The following is a 12,500-nucleotide window of genomic DNA, read 5'->3' on the forward strand; positions in this document are numbered from 1 at the left end:
GTAAGGCATTTGGAAAAAGAAGTACTAAATCAGAGGTAGTTTGGTTTTAGACAAGGAAGATCATGTCACAAACTTGATGTGTTTCTATTGAAGACTAATAGATATAATACAAGGAAGAGATGGATGGGCTGATTGTGCACTTTTAGACCTAAAAGAAGCTTTTGATATGGTGCCTCATAAGAAATTGCTAAAGAAATTAGAAATTGCAGGAGGAATACAGGGTAAACTAATGCAGTGGATGGGCGACTTCTTGCATGAAAGAAAAATGAGAGTGGTGGTAAAAGACAAACATTCTAATTGGGATGAAGTGATTAGTGGAGTTCCACAAGGAACAGTTTTGGCCCCAGTAATATTTGTTATATATATTAATAATATGGATAAAGGAATCGAAAGCTATATGAGCATCTTTGCGGACGATGCAAAACTGCTGAAAAAGTGAACATTGTAGAAGATTGTGAGTCGCTGCAGAGTAATCTCAGTAAAGTATGGGAATGGAGTAGGAAGTGGGAGATAGAATTCAATATTAAAAAGTGTAGTATAATGGAATTTGGAAGAAACAAAAAAAGAATAGTAGAATCATATAAATTGGGAGAGGAAGAAATTAAAAAAGTGGAAAATGAGAAGGACCTGGGAGTCTTTATTATGAACAATATGTCCCCTGAGAAACATATAAATAACATTTTTGGAGAAACTTTTAATTTTGAAAGAAGAATCAAAGTAGCCTTTACATACCTGGACAAAGAAATGGTGAAGAAAATCCTAGTCACTTTGATAAGACCAAGATTGGAGTATGCAGCGACGACGTGGTCACCAAGTACAAAAAAATGTATAACAAAACTTGAAAGAATACAAAAAGCAATCACAAAATTGGCACCAACGCTCTCAGAACTATCATATGAGGAGAGACTGGCAAAACTTTTAGCTACAGACATTAGAACAAAGAAGAGAGAGGAGACTTGATAACTATATATAGAATCATGAAAGGCATAGAAATTATTGATAGAGAGGATCTGATAAAATGAGATAGTAGAGATACAAGAAGGCACGGAAATAAAATAAAAAAAGGGAATTATAAAAGAGACCTGAAAGAGAACAGCTTTCACCACAGGGTAATAGACGTTTGCAACAAGTTAGATGAAAATGTGGTGTGTGCAAAACCGATACACGAGTTTAAAAACAATCTAGATAAAACGAGATATGAAGACGGGATACCACGAACATTGCTCTCTTTCCCGTAAAATACAACAAAGTAAATACAACTAGGTACACACACACACACACACACACACACACACACACACACACACACACACACACACACACACACACACACACACACACACACACACACACACACACACACACACACACACACACACACACACACACACACATATATATATATATATATGTATATATATATATATATATATATATACAGTATATATATATATATATATATATATATGTATATATATATATATAATCTTTGTGTTTGTGTGTATGTCCATTTGTATAAGTTTGGGTGAAGACTTTTTTCATAATTCTTCGCCGTTCTTTTTTTTATCATGTTGCATATGTGGTTGTCAATTATATTCATCTTGACCCAGGCTGTGAGGGAACAGAACGATCAATTCTAGAATATATTGAACGATTCTGTTCTACTTTATTCGTAGGAAAAGTAGTGAGAGCATAGAACGAATAATTCTGAAATGTATTGAATGATACTGCGCCACTTTATTCGCAGGAAAAATAATATTCACATTAGCCTGGCATATTTAACTAAGCATTATGCAGTGAAGAAGTATATTTTTAGGCTGAGAACCTCATATCAAGGGGCAAATTGATTTCTGTCAGTCTCGTTAGCTTTATATACACTCTTGACAGCTTGGGCAAGTGACAGTTATCAGAGTAATCTAGGGTCAAGCCTAGTATTATATATATTACTATTTCTATACTATTCTAAATATTCATTTATTTATTTCCATTTTGCCCAAACGGGTATAACTTTCTCTAAAGCTTCTAAACTTTTTGTTAACATTCTAATTTTTTACTCCATTCTGGTGTTTTTCATTATTTCTAATATTAAAATTTCTCCATAAGTAACTCAAAAAGAATGTAAATCCTATACCTAATATTATATTACTACTTTATTGCATCTATAATACATTGCCAATGATTATTATATATCGATATGCTCACTTTAATACATTTATGTTAAGTTGAAACGAACAGTCTGTAGACAAGAGGCGAGACTTGATGCCTGACTCTAGTCTTTAGCCACAACTTCTAGACTTCCATGGCTTTGCCAAAAGGGCTTCTCCAAAAGGAAATCGCCAAAATGGTGTTCGCCAAAAGGGTGTTTGGTGATTAACATCCAAGTGTGAGCTTCGTCGACGCCAACAAGGCAAAGTGGTTTTGAGTTCATTGCAACTCGTGATCATGTTGGTCCTTGTAGGTCATCCACTTTGTGCAAGTTCAGCCATAGAATCCCAATCATGCTCTGCCCAGGTGCAAGAACTGCTTCAACTTAAATCAAGGGGAGTGGGGAAACCCTTGCACACAGCAACTATGTATTGACAATATGCCGAGTCTTTACGTCAATATTGACAACCCTGTTAGGTTGATATCAGTTGTCCTATAAAGATTTTAAAATATCTGTTTTTATATCGAGAGTACAGAAGAGGTTATAGTTTTTAATAATGGGAGAACTGACACTATCATTATTAGAAAATATATATTTTTTTTACAGGGGAGGCTTTTATAAAGATAGAATAAAGCTATCTTGTGGCAGCTTGGATTACATAGGTTGATATCCACGAACGGATTAGTTGAGATAAGTTTTGACCCTCTGGGGGTGAGGTATTTTCCCAAAGGTTTAAAACTTTAATCCCCGTAGACCTCTTAGATCTAATTAAAACATTTTCAAGTAAACTAGAACAAAATCATTAAATCACTCCTCTGGAACTTACGGAAGTAAAAAAAAAAACATGATCTAGAATAAAGCTAGAAAGCTAATATGGCATCTATGGACATCTTAAGAGCATGTAGGATTTAATTATTTTGATTAATATCAGTCGGATATCAAATTCTTGGCAAATCATTATAGTTAGCGATCAAGGAACGTTCAAGGAGAGTTCATTGATAATAGCACACTGATCCCAGATACGCCACGTGCCTACCTGTGCAATGTATCTTGTTCACTCAACCCGCTATATAAGAGCAGAGCAACTCTTCCAGCACGACTATCATAAATCGTTCTCTATAATTTGACTACATTTTTTTTTTTTGTCTTCTAAGCTCCCGCAGGCAAGCTGCTAAGGGAAAAATTTCTAGATGGGGCACTAGAATGGTTAGACAGGCTGAGGGACGGTCGATTACTTCACACGAAGTTCTAACTTCAGCTGATTAAAATAATCTGTCGTTAGCTAGAGCCAAAGATTTAAAGTGACTTATCTTAACGAAGGGGTTGAGAAAGAGGGTAGAGAGCGGGGCTTAAAACACTGGAAGATTAGAAAGGGTGCAACGGCAAGCTACAAAATTAAAACCAGATATCAGAAGAAAAGGAAATTCGCCTAAAATATTTGAACCTATTTTCACACACATACACAAACACACACACATGCAAACACAAACAGGCAACACACACACACACACACACACAAACACAAACAGGCACCACACACACACACACAAACACAAACAGGCACCACACACACACACACACACACACACACACACACACACACACACACACACACACACACACACACACACACACACACACGCAAACAGGCACAACACACACACACACACACATACACACACACACACACACACACACACACACACACACACACACACACACGCAAACAGTCACAACACACACACACACACATACACACACACACATACACACACACACACACACACACGCACACACACACACACACACACACACACACACACACACACACACACACACACACACACACACACACACACACACACACACACACACACAGAAAAGTACACAAAGACAGGTTGCACAATTTACAGTGGATCTTGAAAATTTCAAAGAGGATTACTAAGATCAAATCTGAGAAAGAATTCATACTAAATACTAACTAAATGAGAAACAATAACCTCAAGTTGTCAGGCCATGTTTTCAATCTGGAAGTAGACAGAACTATTTTCACTAATCGCGTAGTCAACTTCCCACAGAGGTGAATAGATAGTAGAACATTTCGAAATTTTAAAATTTATTTGAATAAACACGTAAACAAATAGCTGCAATGCCTACTAAGTGATTATTTTCTTAGCGTATAACTTCATTGAATATCAGATGACCTGTCTCTATCGATCGAAATCTGATTTAGTCTCATAAGTCCTGAGAGCTCATTTGGTCTCTGGAAGACTCAGATATTTTGAGTTTAGGTGTGGCGGACTGCCGAGTGGACTGTCTCCAAAATACCATTGACAGTGAGCCAAGTTACTCCCTATAAGGTGGTCATGTCTTCTGTCGTGTTAGTTTGTTTATTTGTTAGCAACTCCACGTAAAAGACTAAACTGATTTTAGTCATTTTTCAGGGATGTAAAAAAAAAAAAAAAAAATTACGTTATCTGATTGAGTTGATGTCAATGTTTTACCTTTGCTCCTATTTCTCTTCTTCCATACGATCTGCCCCATTTCTTTGTGGCCCATGTGGAAGAAGGAAGGATGCTAGCCAGTGTAGGAAGACTTTAATATACTCTGCAATTGACTGAGATGAGCTTGCCAAGGGATGATTCGGTATATATCGAAGAAAATTGAAGGAAAAATATTAAGATTTCATAGCAAATGCAAAGGTAAATGTAATGGGATTTTATGTGAAGTAGTAGGAGAAGTAATAGCAGATGGGTTTGAGAATAGAGAGGAATGTGATATTTAGAGATACTAGAATTAGGGGTTGAGCGAGATAGAAATTAAAAGACTTGATGATGATGATTACGACGACAATGATGTTCCTGATGATGATACTGATGTCATCGACGATGATGATAATAATGATCATGCTGATGGATATTATGATGATTTAATTAATAACAAAACCTTATAGCAGCCCTTGAGTTATATACCGTATGTTAATTTGTTCGGCTTAAATTGTTCTTCATTTATCACAATTACCATTGATTTCTAGATCATATCTGGATATCGTATTGAAAAAAGCGATGCTTTTACCTGCAACCAACTTTAAAGAGTTCAGCTCCTTTGTTCATAAAATCTAGACTCACCTCATCGATCATGTAAATGCTTCATTGGTGTAGAAATAAATCTGCCCAGAATGCAAACAATTTAGTCAAGGAAGAAAACCAAAGTCAGAAGTTATGTAGTGCATCTGCTGAGGTAGATTGGTCCTCAGCGTGTTTCGTCAACGTCCAGTGGCCACTTATTTACTCACAGCTGAAGTCCAACTGTCTGGTCGATTGTTAACAAGCATCCATTTAGTGCCCATTCAATTAGCGGCTGTCGTGTTAAATCTATTTCAGTCAAACACCATCATTCAGCCTATGATCTCAAGAAGATCTATCGTAGACTTAGGTTCTTTGATTGTCTGTTCATGAGGGAACAACAAACGATATTTTAGTATGATGTTAAGTCAGACTGTTTGTCTACGAGTATTTGCACAAGAGTAGTTAAGCTTCTTAATTTTGAAGTTAAAAATCAGAACTATCTCTTTGAAAACTATACGACTTCCACTCTTTGATAAAACACTAGGATCACCGAAGTTATTGTTTATGAGGTATTGTTATTGTATAATTATCTATTCATTTATCTATTATCTGTTTATCTTTACTTTTCATTCACTTATCTATTTATCTATCTTTTAATTTTTACTTCATCATTCAATTAGCTATCAATTTAGCAAGTTTTCTATCATGTTTTTTGTTTTGTTATTCATCTATCTGTTCAACTATCTATTCATCTATTCTGCTAAACATAAATTATCATCATAATAGTGGTAAATCTCCAGAAGTACACACCTAAACGACATATCAATAGAAAATTAGAAATTAATTTTGTAAATTAGAATACATCAACACAATATACGTTTTTAGTGACGGAAATTAATAAAAGTTGTTAAGAGCGATACCTTAGCTACAACTTTGACGTTGGTGAGCTTCGAGACGCCATGTTTGTTTTTGTTTGTTGTCTAGTCTAGTCTAACCTAACCTAACCTAACCTAACCTAACCTAACAAACCTCCTATGCGGTATGCATTTATTGTAGCATCCTTAGAAGTCACTAGACTAGACTAGACCAATTTTTTAGATTCCAGTTTGTGTTCGACAAAAAAAAAAAAAAAATGGCGTCTCAAAGCTCGCCAACGTCCGAGTTGTAGCTAATGTATCGCTTTTACTATTTTTTTGTTATTGATTTTCGTCACTAATAACGTATATTGGGCTGATGTAGTTTAATTTCTATAATTAATATCTAATTTTCTTTTGACATATCACATAGATGTGCAATTCTGGAATAACACAGATTGAATTTATGTTGTTTATCATTTACAATTACCTTTTACCTGTTCATATGCCTATTTCACCAAGACAAGACTTTTAATATAGTTTCTCATATAATTGCTGACTTCTAATGTATTTTACAAGATCAGTATGAACAGAAAACTGCAGCCAGTATGTTCAGTAATAATCAATGAAAAGTGTCGAGAGTTTTCTAATTGCCCATTGAAATAAGAAAGTGAGTCAATGAAGAAACAGAAAAAAATAGATCAATAGATAAATAAATAAGTAAATAAGTGAATGAATGGATAAATAAAAAGAAAAATAAACGAGATGAATAAATGAATAATTAAATAAATGAATTATATGAATGAATAGATATACTCGTGTAAACAAATAAATATATAAATAAACAAACAAATAAAAGAAGATACAGAAGTATACAAATGAATGAATAAATGGACGAATGAATGAATAGACAAAAAGGGGTAAACTACTAAATTCTCTTCCTTGTTCTTCAAAAGCGAAGGATATAAGAGATAATACAACAAATTGGCTGGGAAAGGGGAAGAGGATGCAAAAATGAGTGATTCTGGAAAGGAACCAAAACGTAAAGGTACTGAAATGAAGAAAAAAAGTAAAAAGAAAATAAACATTTTAGGGATAAGTCAAGTGTAAGGAGGGAGGAATAACATGAAACAGGTAAATAGATAAGATAAACACATAGATAAGGGCAAAGGGAGGAGAAGAGTAGATAATGAAGAGAGAAGGAAGGTGAATTATATGGGGGAAGAGTAGAAAGAATTAAGGAAAAACAAGAGACAATCAAAGAAAGAAGATAAGAAAGGATTGAAAGAAAGGAAGAAAGTGAAAGAGAGAAATGGAGCAGAGAGAAGGATAAAACGAGAGAAAGAAACAGATGACATGAGAAGATAGAGGAAAAAAACAACAACGTAGAAATATGCCAAAGAATAAAATGAAAAGATAAAATGAAAGTGCATTAAGGACAAAAAAGAATAGGATTCTATTTTTAAGAGGATCTTAACAACAAAGTGGACAAGATTATGATGGAGGAAAGTTTTTTATAATGATTAATGGAAAGAACAAAAATGACCAGATAACAAATATACGAAGAGCATAATAAAGATGAAAGTTGAGGGAGAAGTTGATAGAAATAGAGAAAGGAATATCTGTTTACTTGTTTATTGTGCCTTGCGACACTGCTGCTGACCCAGGGTAGTGGACAAGATGCAGGGATGACCCGTCATCCAAGAGGTGTCAATATAAGAGGGAAGGAAGAGGGTGGAGGGGAGTGGAGTATGTAGGTGATGGAATAGGTGGTGGAAGTGGTTTCTATGCCTTTTTCTTTTGGCTACCTCCCGTGTAAGGGGGGAAAAAGCCTTTGTTATATGTATGTATGTACTTGTTTATTTTTTTATTTTGTTTTTTGTGAAAATCAGTGCTTCTATCCCTGGGGACAATATCATGATTAAGAAGTAAAGTCATGGAGATGGTAAAGGAGGTCTTTCAGGACGAGAGCAAAATTAATGATAGACATTAATAGTGATCAACACTCGTTTATTGAGTGAATAGTAGTATCCATTTATAAAAGAGTGCTACGTGCCTCTGGTCTGTAGGGGTGTCATTGAAGTCCCTTAAATAGGGTTAGTGAAGATGGACACAAAGGAAGAATGAGGAAGGAAATCTGATCTGGAGATAAAGAGGAGAAAACGAGAGAATCAGAGAAGCTTAGGAGGGCGAGATGATGAAACGGTAAAGAAACGGAAGAAGTATGGAATGATCCGAAAAGAGAAACTGAAAGATGAAGAAAGAGGAGGAAGGTGTAAGAAGAGGGAGGGAAGAAAGATCTAGAATGTGAGATTAGACACAAAGACATGTACACACTCTTACATTCAAATCTAAGCTAATCGAAGTATCACATCCCTTTGCTCTTATATAAACACTTCCAAACAAGTCCCAAACGCTGGTGTTTGAGCGCATGCCAGCACAAACAAACAATCAGATAGACGAAAAAAAAAGTAGACGAACAAACCGGCAGGCAGATATGCATGACTCCACGCTCAACTAATCTTTAAATAGTCAGCATAATCAAGTATAGTTGCTTGTCCCAATCACGACCACCTAATGCATAGATGCAGAACTAATCAGCACTACTAATTAAAAACGAATCCAAATTGCCATGGACTTGCGAGGCTCAATAAACCGCAATATTAAGTTTAATCAGAAAGAGAGCTTCATAAACTCACAACTTCAGCCTTGCCAAGACCACCTAATAACCGACTGACGGACCCCGTGTCCGTTATGGTGGTGAAGAGCAAGAAGAGAAAGAAAAAGAAAAAGAAAAATTCAAACTCGGCGGTCGCGCGCGCGCTCGCTCTATAACGGTCAGAGCGCTGCCAATTTGTACGATAATTAAGGTGTCAATCATGAGTATATCAACTATGTCAGACATTCAAATTGTAAACTTGAATTGGGGCCTTTGATCCGCGACGTGGACTTCCAACCAATTGAGATGGGATTGATAAGGGGTACTGCTGTATCGTTGTTGGTATGGCTCCGAATGCAATAGCCCTCATATTTTAGATGTATTTGACGTCGCTCTTGCTCTTGTTGTATTTTTGTTCTATCCATTCCTTCTATTTGACTGATGCAGGTAACTGCACACCAACGATTCTCGATACATTGCCAATGCTGCTGGACAGGCTATTAGTCTAGTTGCTGAGTGCATGCGGCCGAGAATGCTGGGATTGGAGTCAGGCTAACTATTGTTCCAGTGTAGTGGTTCTCGACCTGTAGATCCCACGCTTATGTAACTCTGTTTCTTCTTCCATTGGAGATGACCTTATGATGAAGAAAATCGCTTGGCATGTAGCAACTGCGGCCGGGAAGCTGTTGAGGACCCAAATATATTTGGGAACAGTTGTTCTTGGTGATTCTGCCTTCTCCATAAGAGGTAATATGTAATCGACGTTTTTCTTTCAACAATTAATGGGAATGAATAGTGGTTGGGGGCAGTGCTTCACAATCACCATGGTTCATGAGTACACCAATATTGAGGTTGTATAAACATATTTATTACTTGACGAGTTAAACACCATAGTACAAATAAAGGCTCCGTCCTCATATGGTGTTTAACTCGTCAATCTTGTCGGCAACTGCCACTTTCAAGGAGATATTTATTCCTGGAAACCTTTATTACTTCTTTCCTTTTTCTACAGTATACTGCAGAGTGACAAGAGCCTTAGATTAAATATACAGAAGTGATATTTTGTAAAATACCCCAAATCATAATCATGTTATGGGAGAAAGGAACTCCATTGGTATTTTTCAAAAGGTTCCAGGTGGAAGGTAGATGGAAAAATGTAGGTAAGATAAGAGTTCGTTTCATGGAGTGGAAAGGAAGAATGACTGAACATATTAGATGGGCGTTTAGAGGACTTACTTTTATATGAAATAAAGTTTCATATTTTCTAGTACTGCCTGGCTTTCTAAAGACGAAAGAGACACAAACGCTTAATCTAGAAGAACATTAACCGTTTCAATAGGGAAGAAAGATGTATCATTACAGAAGACAGGAAGGGGTTGAAGACATTTACAAAGAAGAGTTGATAAAGCCAAAGTCTGAAAGGTCTGCTTTGCTCAGATGAAACAAGAGGCGAGTTTCGCCATTTGTGAGATGCGTACTCCATACAAGGGTGGATCAGGTTCTTGCATAAAGTGAGCAAGTGAGGAAAGATTAGAATTCTTGTGGTTGTATAGGTTGACAGAAAATTACGTATAACCGTCGTCATCGTTGTCGTCGTCGTCGTTTTCGTCGTCGTCGTTTTCGTCGTCGTCGTTTTCGTCGTCGTCGTTTTCGTCGTCGTCGTCTTCGTCGTCGTCGTTTTCGTCGTCGTCGTTTTCGTCATCGTCGTCGTCGTCGTCGTCGTCGTCGTCGTCGTCGTCATCGTTGTCGTCGTCGTCGTTGTCGTTGCGTCGCCGTTGTTGTTGCCGTTGTTGTCCTTGTCGTCATCGTTGTCGTCGTCACCGTCATCGTGTAATCGTCGTCGGTGTCGTCATCGTGTCATCATCGTCGTTATCGTCATCGTGCCATCATAGTCATCAAAGGATTACAAAGGATTACAAAGGCGGAGCATGCCGACAGGAGACCTTTTGGTCCATATCTAGGTCGGATGCGAAAAAAATTCATAATAATAAATTGATAGATAAAAACTATGATAACGTAAATAACAAATAAAATACATAAATAAATGCATAGGTATAGTTAGATAATAAACAAACAGGTAAATAGTAAATAATAATGAATTGACATATAACTAATAATAAAATGAAAATAAAAACAGACAAATGATAACAAAAATTATAATCATTACAGCATCTTGCTTAGGTGTTTATCTAAATGATTTTTAAAGCTTCGAACTGAACTACATTGCACTACCTGTGCAGGAAGTTTATTCCATTCATTAACTACACGGTTGGCGAAGTTGTTTCTACCTACTTCAAATTGAATCTATTTCCGGACAGTTTGAGACCATTGTTTCTTGTCGTCGCCATCGTGTCATTGTCGTCGTCGTCGTCGTCGTCGTCGTCGTCGTCGTCGTCGTCGTCGTCGTCGTCGTCGTGGTCGTGGTCGTCGTGGTCGTGGTGGTCGTGGTGGTCGTGGTCGTGGTCGTCGTCGTGGTCGTCGTGGTCGTGGTCGTCGTGGTCGTGGTCGTGGTCGTCGTGGTCGTCGTCGTTGTCGTCGTCGTCGTCGCGGTCATCATCATCATCATCATGATCATGATCATCATCACCATCACCATCACCATCACCATCACCATCACCATCATCATCATCATCATCATCATCATCATCATCATCATCATCATCATCATCATCATCATCATCATCATCATCATCATCATCATCATCATCATCATCATCATCATCATCATCATCATCATCATCATCATCATCATCATCATCATCATCATCATCATCATCATCATCATCGCCATTATTACTATTTTCAGTATTGTTATTATCAATATTGTTATTTATCATTGCCATTATTATCAGAGAATCAGGAATATGGATGAGGTGAAAAGGACATTGGTTACAACTATCGATATAGGTGTTAGTGGGGAGAGGTTATGAATGGATTAGAAATTGACACAGCCAGAGAGGATTTTTTCTTGACTGATTTGCAAACTCTCAAGTGGATGAAGGTGTGGGGTGGGGGGTCGTCCTGGAATGAAGCGGCAGAGAAAAGCAGATTTAACTGGAGAGCGAACGACGGAAGACTGGAGAATAATTTGGCGTTTAGTGACAATGTTTCTCGACCAGTATAGATTATTTGCATCACGACGAAGACTGAGTAAAAACACGAATCAAATTAGCTTGTTGAAGGGCTGAACCTAATTCCCTGAACCTCCAAGGATTTTTGCCATACTTTTATATTTCTTTTTCTTTTCCAACACCCATACGAGTATACCCATACCGGAGTGTTCTCTGTGTACAATAAATGGAAAAAAAGTACTAGAGGTGGGACACACAGCTGTTATAACAATTTAGAGCAAGTTCATTACTAACCCTGTTAGCTACAGTAATTGCATTAGCAGTAATGATTTCAGTTTTAAAGATAATTGTAGCAATTTATCAGTGCTGTATGTGTTGTTGGTCGTACATAAAGTAAGTGTGTAGATACAAATATGTGTTTGTAGATGTATACGTATGCATACACGTGTATCATACGTAAGGCACCTCTCCGGCAATTGCAGATAACCTCGAAATGCATATTTGTTTTCTTCAAAAATTCCCGTGAAAATCTGACGTAATTAAAACCTTGAGAGATTTGCTAAGAAAGGTAATTAAACAAATACTAATTACTCACATAAGCAACATTGTCAACAGTGCTGGAGACGGTGCTTAGCCTCCTCGTAATAAGTACAGGTAATTAATCAAGTCTGATGTGGTGGTATTTGTACAAACAGTGGCAGT

This window comes from Oratosquilla oratoria, chromosome 19 (assembly GCF_046742065.1).
Source record: "Oratosquilla oratoria isolate Oo_2021 chromosome 19, ASM4674206v1, whole genome shotgun sequence".
NCBI classification, from domain to species: Eukaryota; Metazoa; Arthropoda; class Malacostraca; order Stomatopoda; family Squillidae; genus Oratosquilla; species Oratosquilla oratoria.